We start from the raw sequence: 18,539 nt of genomic DNA, 5'->3' as shown, positions 1-18,539 counted from the left end.
GGCTCAGATGTCATATATATATCACATATATAGTCAGGCCAATATCTGGGGACAATGTTTTCAACTCTAAAATCACCCATTCCTAGATGATCCTTGGCTTTCCACTACCATTATATAATTTGCACTCATTGCAGTCAGGAAAAAGATGGATACAGTTGAGATTGTAGGATTGGTTGCACTAGATTGTGTTTCAAATTAGACCTTTATTTTAGAAAATCATTGTGAAAATCAATCTTTTTCAAGGCAGAAGAACGCTTTCAAAATTCAAAATATTCAGGGAGACATATTTTTGGAATGGCATCATGAAGAGTTCTAGGATCCTCTCCCTAATAAAATAACCACAATTGTTTAAAATTATTTTAAAAACTAACCACTTGACATTTCTTGAAAGAGTTCTAGGGTCATATAGCAATTGAGAAACAATTGTTTAAGAAAATCTACTAATTCTTGATAAGTACAAGAATCTATGGTATTTGAGCCATAATGCATTCCCTTCCCTGCTCCCCACATAAGGAGACAGTATCTCTACCCATTTAGGGTGCATCCAAGAAAACAAGTCTCCTTTCAGATCTCAGTGTAGGGCTATGGAACATTTCTTAATAGGTGCAGACTGCTACCACATCTCAACCCCTCCATCTCTATCTTGGAAAAACTCTATTACAAGAAAAAGAGGCTAAGAGGTCTTGAATCCTCATCCTTAACCTAACCTATGGCAGGAGCTCTACCAAGAATACTGGGTCCCAATCTCCCTTGCTTCAGGTTATTCATAAGGTGGAAGTTCCATAGCAGGAGAGGCATTCCAAATAAAACCAGAGGCTATTTCCCCTAACCAACACCGCACTTACAAAGCAGGAGAGTTATTCCAAGAAAAGTAGGATGAGATCTCCATCCCCAACTATGGTTAGTAAGCACATGAAAAGGTATTCAACATTATTAGTCATTAAGGAAATTAAAAACACAGTGATACTATTTCCCATTCACTTGATTGGATATAATCACAAAGATAATTACAAACTTGGTGAGAATATGGAGAAATTGGAAGCCACATAAATTGCTGGTTAGCTACTTTAGAAAGCAGTCTGACAGTTAATCAAGTGTTAAACGTGCAATAACTATATGATCCAGCAATTTTACATCTAGATTTATTAAAGAAAAATGAAAACATATGTCCATGTAAAAACTTGAACATAAAAGCTTATGTTGACATTATCCATCAAAAGTTGGAAATGACTGAAATGTTCATCAATCTCTGAATGAACAAATAAAATGTGATGTATTCAAACCCTGGAATATTATTTTGCAAAAAAAGGAATAAAGTATTGATGCATACTGCAACATGTATGAGCCTTGAAGATACAACACTGAATGTAAGAAGCCAATCAGAAAACACCACAAGTTGCATGCTTTGATTTATATATTTTCAGAGTGGGCAAATCTTTAAAGACAGAATGTACATTAATGGTTGTCTAAGGGGCTTGTGGAGTGTAGGGAAGGAGAGTGACTGCTAATCAGAATGGAGTTTCTTTTTAAGCTAATGAAAATGTTCCCAAATTGATTCTGGTGATGGTAATACAACTCTGTAAATATAGTAAAAGTCATTAAATTGTACCATTTAAATGGATGAAATACATGGAATGTGAAGAATATCTCAATAAAGCTGCTAAAAAATTCAAAATTGTCTCTACTTATCAAAAGCAAAGTTTCAAGTTCTACATACAGATTGTAACTTTAAGCTTGGATATGTGAACATACATTTCATTAAGACTTGAGGATGGAGGAGGATACAGATGGTGGAGTACAAGGATGTTGAGCTCACCTCTCCCACAAACACATCAAAAATACATCTACATGTGGAACAATTCTCACAGAAAACCAACTGGAAACTGGCAGAAGATCTCCTATACACAAAAGCTGAGAGAAAGGTCTCCACATAACTGGGTAGGACAGGGAAAAAGGAGTCATCAAGATGGGACTGGCTCCTCTGGGAGGGATACGTGAAGAAGGAGAGGTCCACACCAGCAGACCATCACCTTGGGGGCCTCCTTGCCTGCTGGGAGGTCCCCTGGAATAATAGAGGGGCTCGAGGGTCTTGGACTCTTCTCAAGAGGACTGTGCATGTGCTGGTTTGCTAGCAGTCAGGGACAAGAGAGACCTGTGTTGGTGGCTACCACATCACTACACTCCCCAGTTGAAAAGGCACAGTGGGTGGACCTGCTAGTGCACACAGCAGCTAGGCACTGAATCTCTGGAGGACAGGCCCTGGGAGAGGACTCAGTCTAGCTGCCCTGTGACAGCCCAGGTAAGGTCCAAGCCAAACAGCAGTGCCCACTGTGAACACTTGCAGGATGGGATGGGTCTGGCCTTGGAGAACTTTGTCAGTGTGCACACCAGAGAGCACCACAGAAATGCATGTCTTTCTGGGGAGGAATATGCAGAGGCTCATTTCCCAGTGGGAGCACTCTGGCTCCATCCACCCCACACCACAGCTTGAAGCTGAATCTGGGGCAACAGGTCCTGAGAGAGGTCTGCCACAGAGGCAGACCAGGTCCCAAGCTGCAACACAACCTTCTTGTAGCCACAGTGCCCCAGCCCCCAGCACCAGCCCATTCTACACCACAGCCTAGCACTAGGTCTGGGATGAGCACAACAGAGAAAGGGTTGCATCTTTCAGCTGCTTCTGGGCAGAAACATGGATGCCTGTACAGGTGGTGCATACATTCACTGTGACCACACGGGTCTCACGTGCTTCAGTGGTAACCTCCTTTGGGACAGGGCACACATTCAAGGGCAGTGGAGCTTTTTCGAACCCTCAAGGTATCTAATCACACAACTGGAGAGTAGACCCCACCTCCGACAGCCACAGAGAAAAGAGGAGGCCCCAAATAAATCCAGTGCAGTCTCTGGACACCACAACATCAGTCATACTCCCTATCAAGGGAATAGCAGCCAGCACATTCTGAAGAAAGACATGGCTGGCCTCCATACAAAAACCAGCACTCACACCAAAAATAATGGATTCACATAATCTACACACAATAAAAACACCCCTTCAAGTTCACAGTAGATAATTGTTTCTCCTAAATTCATAGAGACAGAGAAAGTTAAGTAAAAGAAAAAAACAGAGGAACTACTCCCAATTAAAATAACATGAGAAATCCCCTGAAAGAACAAATAATGAAACAGATCTCATCAATCTACTGGACTCCAAGTTCAAAAAAGAAGTAATAAAAATGTAAAAGGAATTAAGATTGCCAATAGAAATGCAGGTCACTGTAAAAAGGAACTAGAAAGTATAAAGATGAACCATTCCAAACTAGACAACTCAATTGCTGAGATAAAAACTGATCTAGAAGCAATGAATAACAGATTAAATAATGCAGAAGAATGAATAAGTGATCTGGAAGATAGAATAATGGAAATCATCCAATCAGTACAGCAGACAGAAAGACAAATTTTAAAAAATGAAAACATATGAGATCTATGGGATAATACAAATCATGTGAATATACACATAATATGGGTTCCAGAAAGCAAAGAGAGAGAGAAGGGGATTGAAAATGTATTTGAAGAAATTGTGGCTGAAAAACTCCCAAACGTAAAGAAGGAAATGGATATCCAGGTACAGGAAGCACAGAGGGTATCAAACAAGATGAACTCAAACAGACTCACACCAAAATATATCATTATTAAAATGGCAAACGTTAAAGACAAAGAGAGGATTCTAAAGGCAGCAAGAGAAAAACAAAGAGTCAGTTACAAGGGAACCCCCTTAAGGCTATCAGCTGACTTCAATGCAGGCCAGAAGCTAGTGGCAAGATATATTCAAAGTCCTGATAGGGAAAAACCTGCAACCTAGGATACTCTGCCCAGCAAGATTATCATTTAGAATAGAAGGAGAGATAAAGAATTTCTCAGACAAGCAAAAACTAAAGAATGCAACAATATTAACCTGACCTCAAAGAAATATTGAAAGGTTTCCTCTAAATAGAAGAGAAGCAAGAATATATAGGAAAGGGAAACTCACACTAGGAAGGGCAAATATATAAAAGGATTGAAGATCACTTAAATAAGCCAGTACATAGATTAAAAAACAATCAAACATTTTGTAAAATCTATTATAACTACAATTAATAGCAAAAGAATAAACATGAAGATGTAAAATAGGACATCAAAATCACAAAATGTGGAGGAGAAGAGTAAAAATTGTAGATACTTTAAAATGTGTTTGAACTTATATGACTATCAGTCTAAAGAAAATAGATACAGTTATGGGTCAACATGCTTGAAAACCAAAGTAAGCAGATTTCAAAACCATACAATAGAGTCACAAAAATCAAAAAGAAAGGAACTCAAGCATAATACAATACAAAATCATCAAATCAAAAAAGGAAAAACAAAGAGAAAAAATGAACAAAGAAGAACTACAAAATCAAATGGAAAACAGGGTTTAAAATGGCAATAAGTACATACCTATTAATAATTACTTTAAATGCCAATGAAATAAATGCTCTGATCAAAAGACGTAGAGTGGCAAGACTGGATTTAAAAACAAGAACCTACAATATGTTGGCTACAAGAGGCTCACTTCAGGGCAAAGGACATACAGAGATTGAAAATGAAAGGATGGAAAAGATATTTCATGCAAATGGAAATGACAGTAAAGTGGGAGTAGCAATATGTATATCAGACAAAATTAACTTTAAAACAAAGTCCATGAACAAAGACAAAGAAAGATATTATATAATGATAAAGGGGTCAATACAAGAAGAAATATTACACTTGTTAACATATATGCACCCAATATAGGGACATCTAAATATGTAAAAAAAAAAAAAAATACTAACAGACATAAAGGAAGAAACTGACAGGAAAACAATAATGGTAGAAGACTTTAACACCCCACTAACATCAGTGGACAGGTCTTCAAGATATAAAATCAATAAGGCAACAGTGGTCCTAAATGATGCAACAGACCAGTTGGACTTAATTAATGTCTACAGGACACTACATCAAAAAAAAAAAAAAAAAGAAAAAGAAAAGAAAAAGAAAAACTAGAATACACATTTTTTTCAAGCACACGTGAAACATTCTCTAAGATAAACCAAATACTAGGTTTGGTATTAATAAACAAGCCTCAACAAATTTAAGAGGATAGAAATTATTTCAAGCATCTTTTCTGACCACAACGGTATAAAATCAGAAATCAACTACAGAAAGAAAAATGGGGAAAAGATGAACACATGGAAGCTGAAAAACATGCTACTAAAAAACCAGTGGGTCAATGATGAAATCAAAGAAGAAATCAGAAAATACTTTGAGACAAATGAAAATAAAAACACAACCTTACAAAATCTATGGGATGCAGCAAAAGCTGTTCTAAGAGAGAAGTTTATAGCACTACAGGCCTTCCTCAAGAAAGAAGAAAAATCTCAAACGACCTAACTTACCACCTAAAATAATTCGAAAAAAAGAACAAACAAAACACATAGTCAGTAGAAGGGAGGAAATGATAGAGATCAGAGAGAAAATAAATAAAATAGAGATCAGAAAACAATAGAAAATATCAATAAAACCAAGATAAACAGAAAATATAAACAAAATCAACAAACCTCTAGCCAGGCTCACAAAGAAAAGAGAGGACCCAAATAAAAGAAATAAGAAATGATAGAGGAGAAACACCAAATGATACTGCAAAAATACAAAAAATCATAAGAGAATACTATAACCAGTTATATGTCAACAAATTGGACAATCTAGAAGAAATGGACAAGTTTCTAGAAACAAACAGCCTGCCAAAAGTGAGTCAAGAAGAGACAGATCATGGGACTTCCCTGGTGGTCCAGTGTTTGAGAATCCACCTTCCAGTGCAGGGGACGCAGTTTCGATCCCTGGTTGGGGAATCAAGACTCCACATGCCACAGGGCAACTAAGCCCATGTGCTGCAACTACTGAGCCCACATGCCACAACTAAAGAGAAGCCAGCATACCACAACGAAAGATCCTGCATGCCGCAATGAAGATCCCGCATGTGGCAACAAAGACCCAACACAGTCAAATAAATATTAAAAAAAAAAAAAAAAAAAAGACGTACTGGGAATTCCCTGTTGGTGCAGTGGTTAGGATTCCATGCTTCCACTGTCAGGGACCAGATTCAATCCCTTGTCAGAGTCCCACAGGCTGCATGGCCAATTAAAAAAAAAATTAAAAAAAAAAAAAAAAAGAAACAGATCATTTGAATGGACTGATCACTAGAAGTGAAATACACTCTGTAACAACAACAACAACAAAATTCCCACCAAATAAAAGTCCAGGACCAAATGACTTCATTGGAGAATTCTACTAAAAATACAAAGAAGAACTTATAACAATCTTTCTCAAATTATTCCAAAAGACTGAAGAGGAGGGAACACTCCAAATTCATTCTATGAAGTCACCATCACCCTAATACCAGAAGCAGACAAAACACTACAAAAAAAGAAAATTACAGGCAATTTTTTCAATGAGTATAGATGCAAAAATCCTCAAAAAAAATTAGCCAACTGAATCCAATGATGCATGAAAAGGATCATATACCATGATCAAGTTGGTTTCTTCCCAGAGTGGCAAGGATTGTTCAACATACACAAATCAAACAATGTGATACACCACATTAAAAAGAGGAAACACAAAAACTGCATGATCATCTTAATAGATGCAGGAAAAATATTTGATAAAATTCAACATCCACTCATGATAAAAACTCTCACCAAATTGGGTATAGAGGGAACATATCTCACCATAATAAAAGCCATTTATAACAAACCAACAGCCAACATAATAGTCAACTGAAAAGGTGAAAGCCTTCCTGCTGAATTCAGGAACAAGACAATGATGCCCACTCTAACCATTTCTATTCAGCATAGTACAGGAAATCCTATTCATAGCATTCAGACAAGAAAAAGAAATAAGAGGTATCTAAATTGGAAGGGAAGAGGTAAAAACGTCACTATTTGCAGATGATATGATACTCTATATAGAGAACACTTTAAACAACTTCACACAAAAACTATTAGAACTAATAAATGAATTCAGAAAGGTAGCAGGATACAAGAGTAATATACAGAAATCTGTTTCATTTATTTACACGAATAATGAAATATCAGAAAGAGAAAGCAAAAAAAAAAAAAACATTTAAAGTTGCATAAAATAAATAAGTAAATAAAATATCTGGGAATAAACTTAACCAAGGAGGTGAAAGACCTATACATGGAAAAAATATAAAACATTAATAAAGGAAATTGAAGATGGAAAAGAAATGGAAAAATATCACATGTTCTTGGATTGGAAGAATTAATATTGTAAAATGACCATACTACCCAAAGCAACCTACAGATTTAATGCAATCCCTATCAAAATATCTATGACATTTTTCGAAGAACTAGAACAAATAATCCACAAAAGACCCAGAATTGTCAAAACAATCCTGAGGAAAAAGAACAAAGCTGGAGGCATAACCCTTTCATGTGTCAAATAATACTACAAAGCTACAATAATCAGAACAGCATGATATTGGCACAAAAACAGACTTATAGATCAGTGGAACAGAATAGGGAACCCAGAAATAAACCCATACACCTATGGTCAATCAATCTACTACAAAAGAGGCAAGAATATACAAAGGAGAAAAGACAGTCTTTTCAACTAGTGGTGTTGAGATAACGGGACAGCTACTTATAAATCAATGAAGTTAGAACACTCACTCACACCATATACAGAAATAAACTCAAAATTGTTTAAAGACCTAAGTATAAGACATGACACCATAGAACTCCTAGTAGAGAACAAAGGAAAAACATTTTCGGACATAGATTGTAGCAATATTTTCTAACATCAGTCTCCCAAGGCAAAAGAAATAAAAGGAAAAATAAACAAATTGGAACTAATTAAACTTAAAAGCTTTTGCACAGCAAAGGAAACCATCAACAAAATGACAAGACAACCTACAGAATGGGAGAAAACATTTGCAAATAATACAACCAACAAGGGCCTGATAGCCAAAATATATAAATAGCTCATACAACTCAATATCAAAAAAAATAAACAACCCAATCAAAAAATGGGCAAAAGACCTATATAGACATTTCTCCAAAGAAGACATACAGTTGGCCAACAGGCACCTGAAAGATGCTCAACATTGCTAGTTATTAGAGAAATGCAAATCAAAACCACAATGAAGTATCACCTCACACCAGTCAGAATGGCTATCATCAAATAGTCTACAAATAATTAATGCTGGAGAGGGTATGGAGAAAAAGGAGCCCTCCTACACTGTTGATGGGAATGTAAATTGGTGCAGCCACTATGGAAAACAGTATGGAGGTTCCTTAAAAAACTAAAAATTGACCTACCATATAATCCAGCAATCCCACTACTGGGCATATATGTGGAAAAGATGAAAACTCGAATACGAAAAGATACTTGAACCCCAATGCTCATAGCAGCACTATTCACAATAGCCAATAAATTGAACAAATTGGAAGAAACACATTTCAAATTGAAAGAACCCAAGTTCCCATCAACAGATGAATGGATAAAGATGTGGTACATATATACAATGGAGTATTACTCAGCCATTAAAAGAACAAAATATTGCCATTTGCAGCAACATGGATGGACCTAGAGATTTTCATACTAAGTGAAGTAAGTCAGAGAAAGAAAATATATCACTTATATGTAAAATCTAAAAAAATGATACAAATGAATCTATATACAAAACAGAAATAGATTCACAGATATGTAAAGCAAACTTCTGGTTTCCAAAAGAGTAAGGGGGAGGATAAATTAGGAGTATGGGATTAATAGATATTTATGAACTTCTATACATAAAATAGATGAGCAACAAGGATTTACTGTACAGCACAGGGAGCTAGATTCAATATCTCATAAAAACTTATAATGGAAAATAATCTGAAATACATATACATATAAATATAAAACTGAATCACTTTGTTGTACACCTGAAACTAATACAACTTTGTAAAGCAACTGTACTTTAGTAAAAAAGCAAAAAGGACTTGAGGAGGAAGTCAAGATACTCACATCTGAATTGTACCCTTCTCCTAAACCATCTCCTTAGCTCAAATCCCTACCATCTATTAGTAATTGTCTTTCTTTCTATTTGGTTTGATTTTGTTTCCTTGTAGATTGGCATCACCCAGTATATTATGCCACCAGAAACAATGGATTTAGGTTCCAAGGAAATTTACATAACACCAAAATTTTTCTATGCATATATTTTTATATATAAACATATTTACAGAGCAGAAAATCTCTTTGTCATACCATATGTCTTCATATGAAAGATATCCTATATCCATATCCAATTTTGCTGCCAACTGACTATTCTTACTACCAAGTTTTAACAATATTTTATTTTATACTTCTAATATCCTACCCCGCTTTCAGGTTGATAGAAATATCAAAGCCAAAGAAATAATTTTAAATATCCATTTGCATAGTTTGATTTGATATGGACCTACCTAAACTTCTTTCACCCCAGAGAATTCAAATCAAAGCATAGTTTAAAATATGTTCACATGTATTTCCTTTAGAACTTCCCATCTGCTGAAGAAATTAAAAAACATATCATATCATATATTTCCAACAGTTTATATTCAAAAGTTTACATTTACATATATTTATGTGACTGGAGTCTATGAAACTATATTTATCAGATAAATATAGTTTATAAATACAAATATAGTTTATAAATATGTATCATATATACATATTTACCTAAAGAGGCAAGAATTATAGATCTTATTTGCTTGTTCATTTGTGTTTTTGCAAGACCACCATGATTCTACAAAAGGAACCTAATTGAAAGGCAAGCACTAGGAATCCAAGAATTATAAAAGAGAATTACACATAAGCTAAAATAGAGCTTGAACAAAACTGTCTCTTTTTTACTATTAAAATTTTTTCAATTTATTTATATATGCTACTTCTGTTAAAATGTAGGTTATTATTAAACTGCCATCTCCAGAAGCTTATTCAGTAGGCATCCTCTTATTTATCTTTGTCTACTAATGACCCAATGTTTTGTCCCACCCCTCCACCTCTTGCTTTTCTTCCTCCGTTGCCTACCCTGCTCTTCTCTCTTATTGCTATTCCTTGAGGAAATTCTTTTGCTGTGTAATTTGCTTAAAAGGATTAATTAAATAATTAGTTATAAACTCCACAATAGAGAACAATTATGTTTCTAATTTCTAGTTAAACCTTTTAGACAAGTTACAACAATACATTCAATGCCGTCTTTGAAAATATATTGACGCCTAGATGAAGAATTTCTCCTTTTACTATCCAACCTCCAACAACTATCAAATCTTCCTACTCTAAAACACTAACCAGATGTTTGCAATTTGCCCTCAAGCGAAGACTAGAAGACACACACTAAACTGCAGCAAAAGGGCATTAAGTTTAAATATGTCAAACAATAGAATGGTTGATCAAGTCCCTTGGAGCAAGTTCTTCTTTTTTAGCATAAGTAAACTGGGAAAGTTTCTGCTAGGTCTATGCCCTTAAGGGATGTTGTTCCAGCATTTTAACCCCTATTCCTAAATGGCATGAGCTATTTGAGGGTGGAAAGGACTGAAATCTGAAGGGGAAAAATAGGGCAGGGCTGATCTTGCCTGCAGTTATGTGTGACTGTGCAGGACAAATAAATTAGTGTCCTACATTAGTTTTAAAGGCAAAGAAAAGTTGAGACCTGTGTGTGTGTGTGTGTGCATGCACTCACATATGTTTTAGAGAAAGTTTGAAAATTATTGGTGCTGATTAGTATGCAGTGTAAGCAAAGAATGTTGCCTGCCATTACCGTTCTACAAGGATTAAGTCATTAGCCACTGCAGTTGCTCACCTACAAGTACACCCCAAAAGGAATTCAGGATGAAGTATTCTGTGTTTTGGATATACAGAACCCTAGATAGTTAAAATGCATATATAAGAAAGAATTTCAATGACCCCAAATTCTTGCATCTTCCCATACATAGAAAAGCACTAAAATCATTAGTTGAGCTATCTGATCCTTGTGACTAGCAGTAATCTTTCACCAAAACCTTGATGGCATATATATATATATATATATGTATATATATATATATTAGCACCTCCCTTATCTCTTTGGAACAGTTTTTTACAGCAGGGATCTCCAACCCCTGGACCATGTACCGGTACTGGCCTGTGGCCTGTCAGGAACCGGGCCGCACAGCAGGAGGTGAGAGGTAGGTGAGTGAGCAAAGCTTCATCTGTATTTACAGCCGCTCCCCATCACTCACATTACCACCTGAGTTCCGCTTCCTGTTAGATCAGCGGCAGCATTAGATTCTCATAGGAGTGCAAGACCTACTGTGAACTGTGTGTGTGAGGGATTTAGGTTGCTTGCTCCTTATGAGAATCTAATGCCTGATGATCTGAGGTGGAGCTGAGGCAGTGATGCCAGCACTGGGGAGCGGCTGCAAATACAGATTATCATTAGCAGAGAGGTTTGACTGCACAGAGACCATAATAAATCAGTTGCTTGCAGATTCATATCAAAACCCTATGTGGGAGTGGCAAGTGACAATTAACCTGCATCTTATGGAATAACTGGACATAAGCAATACACTTCGGGTGTCACTGTTTCCCGTCACCCCCAGATGGGACCATCTGGTTGCAGGAAAACAAGCTCAGAGCTCCCATGGTTTCTGCATTATGGTGAGTTGTATAATTATTTCATTATGTATTACAATGTAATAATAATAGAAATAAAGTGCACACAATAAATGTAATGCACTGGAATCATCCTGAAACCATTCCCCCTACCTGGTCTGTGGAAAAATGTCTTCCACATAACTGGTCCCTGGTGCCAAAAAGGTTGGAGATGCTGTTTTAGAGCTATCTGAGTGGCTGTCTGCTGGGCTATAGTCCTCAGTAAGACACTGAATAAACTCAATTCAACTCATAGCTCTTACATTGTGTTTGTGTGTGTGTGTGTGTGTGTGTGTGTGTGTGTGTGTGTGTGTTTTCCAGTCTACAATTTTGGCAACCACAAAGGAACCCAGAGCAGACTTCTCTCCTTCGCCTGAACTCTACAAGGATTCAGAGCTTTGGTAACAGCAGGGACCCCTTTTCTCCTCCTCCTCCTCAATGAGTCCAGACAAATTGGGTGAGTCTCTCCTGGTACCATATCTCTCACTCTTGGTTGAAGATCTTGAGTTTATTCAGATGTCATTAAACTCTTCACTGTGAGGAGTAGGTTATCCTTGAACTTAAGTTGGAGACAAGGCACCTTTATTTGCTTAGTTGAGAGACATTGTAGTTACCTCCAGTTGAGAAACACTGGGAAGATTTTTCTTAGTTTAAAGATACTGAGGAGACTTTGACTGGGTGATTAAGTAGGAGGCTGATCTAACATCTTTCCTCAATTTGGCTACCTTAAAACAATTTGTCAGGATGAAAGTGAAGCTATCACATAAGCACTCTACTCTGAAACAAAAGGACAAGGCTCCTCCCAGGCAGTTATGGCTTTCTAAGAAATTTACAGGAGTGGTGGAGACAAGAGTCCTCATACTGTGCAACAGATCCATAGGGAAACACACTCATTACTTTAGAAATGTGTTCATCTGGGGACCACATATGAAAGTTGTTTACTCAGTTTTCTAAGCATCTAAGGTGGTTTTTGACTGTCAGAGGGAGAAACCAAGACATGTAAAAGAGCTGAAATGACTCTAGAATGACTCTTAAAGGAGTTAAGCTCACAAGCAACACATTGGTCCACCATGCAATTTCATTAGTAAAATGTATTCCAACAAGTTCAACTTTAAAATAGAAATAGATGTTCTCAAACAAGGAAACAAGATATGAGCAATATCAGAAAGCCAGCCTCCAGATAATACCCCAGTTGGAGCTTATTTACATACAGAACTTATATTTGTAAGTACTTACTTAATGGAAGTTTTTGGCTTAAATATTTACTATGACCTTATTAATGTTATTAGCTATATTATTTATATCCTGTATATTGTATAATATTGTTTCTTATACTATCCAGTGTGCAACCCAGACTCTGACAAAAGTAATGATGGTTAAATATCTTGAGGCAATTGATCACATATGTAGTTCCATATAAAATCAATTGTAATAGTGCAACTCTAGATATAGCAAGAAGAAACAAGGGAAAACACTTCCTGAATCACGATAGACTAGTAGGACAGATTATCCAGAGAATGTTTAAATATTAACAGGCCTAATCCAGAAATAGCACATGGAGAGGTCTATCAGGAGAATCTTCGCCTGACCTAGGAATAAGCCTTCCTAACACAGTGGTACAAATTGGTTATGAAATACTTTCCAAACCTTGGTTAAATATACGACTAACAGGGGGCATTGTAAACAAGGAATATTTTCACCATTCCTGTTCTACAAGGATTGAGTTATAGGCCACTGCAATTGCTGACCTACAAGTACACCCTGAAAGGAATTCAGGATGAAGCAGTCTGTGTTTTTGATATATGGGCCACAAGACAGTTAAAATGCATATATAAGAAAGAATTTCAATGACTCCAGATTCTTGCATCTTCCTATACATAGAAAAGCATTAAAATCATTAGTTGAGATATATGACAATCTTTACTAGTGGTAACCTTTCACCAAAGTCTTGACTGCACATATATAGTATATATACTAGCTCCTCCCCTACCTCTTTGGAACAGATTCTCAGGGCTATCTGAGAGCCTGGGTCCCAGGCTATAGTCATCAGTAAGATACTGAAAAACTTGACTCACAGCTCTTACATTATGTGTTTTAATTTTATTTTTTTAAAATTTTTTCCCAGTAGATAGAAGAAATTCCAATATGGAATTCTGAAACCCCTAACAGAAAATTGTGGTCTCACCCTCTACTTTCCACCCTAGTCCCCACAGAAGAAATGCAGATTCAGATATAATTATTAGAAGCCCAGAGAAAAATACTTCCTAGAGGCAAAGTGCCCAATCATTTTGCAAGCAAACGTAGAAATACTTCCATAAATTGAAGAGCTAAGTTAGACCATTAGGCAAGTTAACTAGTTAACTTTAGTCACACGTTCAAGTAATTTTCAATGAACTTGAGAACTCTACAGGTTATTGAAGAAGAAATAAGAATAGCTGTGCTAAAATCCCAGGGACACATAGGTCACCCTTTCACCAAACCTCAGACACCTTTTTTAATCTTTTTATGAATATTTTTCTCTTTCTGTTAGAGAACCATTGACCAAAACCACAGGCACAATGATAACAACTTGCATGAGTTGTCTCACAAGTGGAGGTCTTGTCGACTTAAAAAAAAAAGCACAACATGAGAGTTATGAGTTAAGTTTTATTGGGGGCAAAATGGGGACTGCAGACCGGGAGATAGCATCCCAGATAGCTCTGAGAAACTGCTCCAAAAAGGCAGGGAGGAAGGTCAGTATATATGTGATTTTGGTGAAGGGGGAATACATGCAATGAAACACATATTTTTTTGTAGAAGTTTTCTGCTAGTCTTGTGAAGGTTACTGCTAATCACGAGGAGCGGTCGTCACCATGAAGGATTTTAGTGCTTTTCTAGATATGAGGAGATACAAGAATTGGGCTCATAAAATTGGCTCCTGAAAATATTTAACTATCTGAAGACCTGTTCTGCCAGTTTTTCCCAGAGCACAGAGTGTCTCATTCCTGCTCTCCACCTGAACTCCTTTCGGGGGATGTTGAAAGTCAGCAGCTGCAGCAGAACATTATTTAATCCTTGTAGAGATAGATGGCAAGTGCCAATGGAAAATGCCAATTTGAAGTTGACAGGGCCCTCTCATGGTCATAAATTCGACCATGCTTTGGGAGGCATTTCATGACCATTTCGTCCCACGGTGCTAAGAAGGCTCATTCCTAAGTCTGGCAAAGATTTCGCTGATAGGCCACTCAGTGTGCTATTACTGGGCTAGGTCTTATCAACAAAGGTCTCTGGACCACCCGTATTCCTAGTCTGTTATGGTCCAGGAAAAACTTCCCTCTTGTTGCATCTTCCCATAGCTAGAGTTACACTATTGTAACCATTGATCTCATACAGAACTGTATATTTGATCAACTGCTTCAAGTCACTTAGTCATCATTATTTTCGTCGGCAGCTCAGCCACACATTTGGTAATATAAGAAATGATAATCTTGTAAAACAGGCAAAATATAAATAATATAACTAATAACATTAATAGAGCTATAAGTAAATATTTAAGCCAAGAAATTCCATTAGGTGCAGTTCAGTATATCCTCAGGTCGTCTGACTTAGTCTGTTCTGTACCAATCCTTATCTTTCAGGGAAATGATATATTGGCATTGTCCATAAGGCTCCCAGGCCAATTTCCTAGTTACTAGGCTGGTTATCCTTAGTGTAATTTAATTGTTCCCAAGATAAAGGGGTCCCTTAAAGCTTAAATGACCATAACCTGGTATTAATCAAATAAATCCATCCCATAATTGTGGGAGGTTTTATTCCTTGCCTGAAATTTTGCTTGTTGCTCTGATTGAGGTTGAGTAACTTTAGAGGAAAATTCAGTTTTTATGGCCAGGATTAGAGCAGGTATTATTAATTGTCTAGGTGAGGGGGTCCCCTGAACAGGACTATAATTTCCTTCTTCTAAAATAAATTTCCTAAGGGCCATCCAATTAAAACCTTGGAAAGAAGTCCACCAAGGTAATCCAGAAGTACTAGACACAGGTAATTGGTCACATACCCAACAATTGGATTGATTTTTAAAACTAGCATAGGATCGTGTCCATGAAAAACATTTGATTTATATGCAGAGGTCCAAGAAGTCAAGTAAACATAAATGATCATACGAGTCAGGTCCAGCATCTTGGTAAGCTGTCTACTTCTTTTTTTTTTTTTTTTTTTAAAGGTTGACTACTTTTTTTTTTTTTTTTAATTTTTATTTATTTATTTATTTATTCATTCATTCATTTATGGCTGTGTTGGGTCCTCGCCTCTGTGCGAGGGCTCTCCCCAGTTGCGGCAAGCGGGGGCCACTCTTCATCGCCGTGCGTGGGCCTCTCACTATCATGGCCTCTCTTGTTGCGGAGCACAGGCTCCAGACGCGCAGGCTCAGCAACTGTGGCTCACGGGCCTAGTTGCTCCGTGGCATGTGGGATCCTCCCAGACCAGGGCTCGAACCCGTGTCCCCTGCATTGGCAGGCAGATTCCCAACCACTGCGCCACCAGGGAAGCCCAGCTGTCTACTTCTGATGTTATTTTCTTCTCATCCTGGTGTGCGTGTAGTTTCCTCTGTTTGAGCGTAGTTTTAAGGTGAGTTTGATGTCAGCAGTCCTCTCCATAGACCAGTCTGGTGCAGGGACCCTTTTAAATGGGAAATATGGATCTAAGAGTGAATTACCTTTAATTTTGCTACACATGAGCAAGTTAAGATACCTGGTGAGGGCCTTTCCATCTGGGTTGTAGTGAATCCTTTAAATGATGTCTTTTCCAATATACATAGTCCCCTGGTTGCAGGTTGTGAGGCATCTAATCTTCATCCAAAGATAGATTACTGAGATAAGCGTCAGGAATAAACTTAGATTGTCCTTTTAATAATTCAATTTAACTTTGCATTAATATAATGTAATAGCAAGGAATTATCTGGGAAGTTAGTAAATACAGACCTCCATTAACAAAACTGGGATTTAACATTCATTGAAACATCCTCTTCTCTAAAATTACCCTCACTTCTACTAAATATAACCAAATTAAGACTAATTTGTTTACAAAATAAATCTGGTGTCAGTAAACTTGGTCTGGTGATTTATATAACTATAATTGATCATATAGGCTTTTTGCTTGCTGAAACTTTTATAAGGAGTCTCAGACAGGACTTTTAAAAGACCTCTCAGGGCCAGGAAAATCATGCCAAGGGCTTACCACAGATTTTGCCTAACAGATGTAGGTGAATTCCTCCCTTTTCAAGGTTCCCAAAATACCTTGAGATTCCTGTACCTGTTAGTGAATGGCCTTCCTAATTTATCTGTTAAAGCTGCTGGGAACCTAAGAGTTTCAAATCTCTAGAGGGAGCAGATAGAGAGAAACGATAAATGTTTCAATCCTGCTTATAAAGGTATAATTTACCAAATTACTGTAAGTCATAATTAGTTTGAGGGGAAGGTTTTATTTATACCTCGAAAACACAGATTCAAACTAGTAATTTTTCAGATAGAAACCGTAAAAAGTGTAATCATATTCACCAGTTCACTCAGTCTTATATACCTAACTCTTTTTTATTAACAGTTTATGAAGCCATCAGTTTTCTCATTAGGATTCTTTAATTTCTTACCCAGTTCAGCATTACGGTCTGAAAGTCAGAAACTTGCATTTATCCAAAAGTCCTTTTTATAAATCTTCTTGAAGAGGAAGCATGTTTGCAAAGGCATTAGGATGAAACCATAAGTGTCTATAATGACAAAAGACTTAAGAAGGCACATTCAAAATCTGATTACAATGCAATCGACAGAGAAACTTGGTTACTGCTCTGACATACAACACTTTAAGAAAATAACTAGAATTATGACTGATAACATTTTACCAGGACATATCAGAATTTTAGGAACTCCATGTAACTTCTAGAATATCTGTATTAATAACATTTACCATACACTAAAACCTAAGAAGATTTATTACTCAAGTGACAATATTCCTCATGTAATGTAACATACCAAATGAACCTAGTTTATATCTCTCTTTGGGATATTTCAGTGGCCCTTTGAAGCATCCCAAAGCTAGCTAGAGGTCAAAAGCACTTCATTAGAATTTGATTTAGGAAGTTTGGTTAAAAAATATCAAAAGGGTTTAAAACACTAAGTTAGATAGGATCACAGGTCACTGTGAAACAATTGTTATTCACTTAGCCAAAGTAACAAAAAAAGATTTCAACAGCAAATGCAGAGCAGATCACTTAAAAGGTAAAGAAATTTGAAATCTGTTATCAAAGGCAGTTCAACATTTTAAGAAATCTTGTCCTCTTAAGAGAGAGAGAAGCCAAATTCAAGTTTTGCACCCTCTTACTTTTAAAATTCATTTATTCAATTAAATGTATTTTAAACTTAGTCAGTCCTGACCATGCACAAAACTCTTTTCTTGGGGTCCACTTTCCACAACCCTTTTGTCACTTTTTGTATCCATCACTTTATTTTCCCACTCAGAAACAACCTTAGCTATAAGTCAGACCTACTTCCTTTTCCCTTAATAAAATGCAATTCCATTCCCCATCCCTTCTTTACTGAAAACATATATCCTACTTTCCTACTATAGACTGAAATGTTTCCTTTATTATTTCTATTAGCTTTAGTTACATGTTTGAATTAGAATCCTCAGTTCTTAAAACCTTAATTCTTTGTAAAAACTAAGAAGTAAGCAATTATGAACTGTACTTTACATTAGCATTCTGTAGATTGGTGACCATAAATACCAGTGATATTTTTAAAAAACATTTGCTTTCTTTAGAGAATGTGGCACCAAAAATATTAATT

The sequence above is a fragment of the Balaenoptera acutorostrata genome, chromosome 17 (genome assembly GCF_949987535.1).
Source record: "Balaenoptera acutorostrata chromosome 17, mBalAcu1.1, whole genome shotgun sequence".
NCBI classification, from domain to species: domain Eukaryota; kingdom Metazoa; phylum Chordata; class Mammalia; order Artiodactyla; family Balaenopteridae; genus Balaenoptera; species Balaenoptera acutorostrata.
This window is presented reverse-complemented; position numbering follows the sequence as displayed.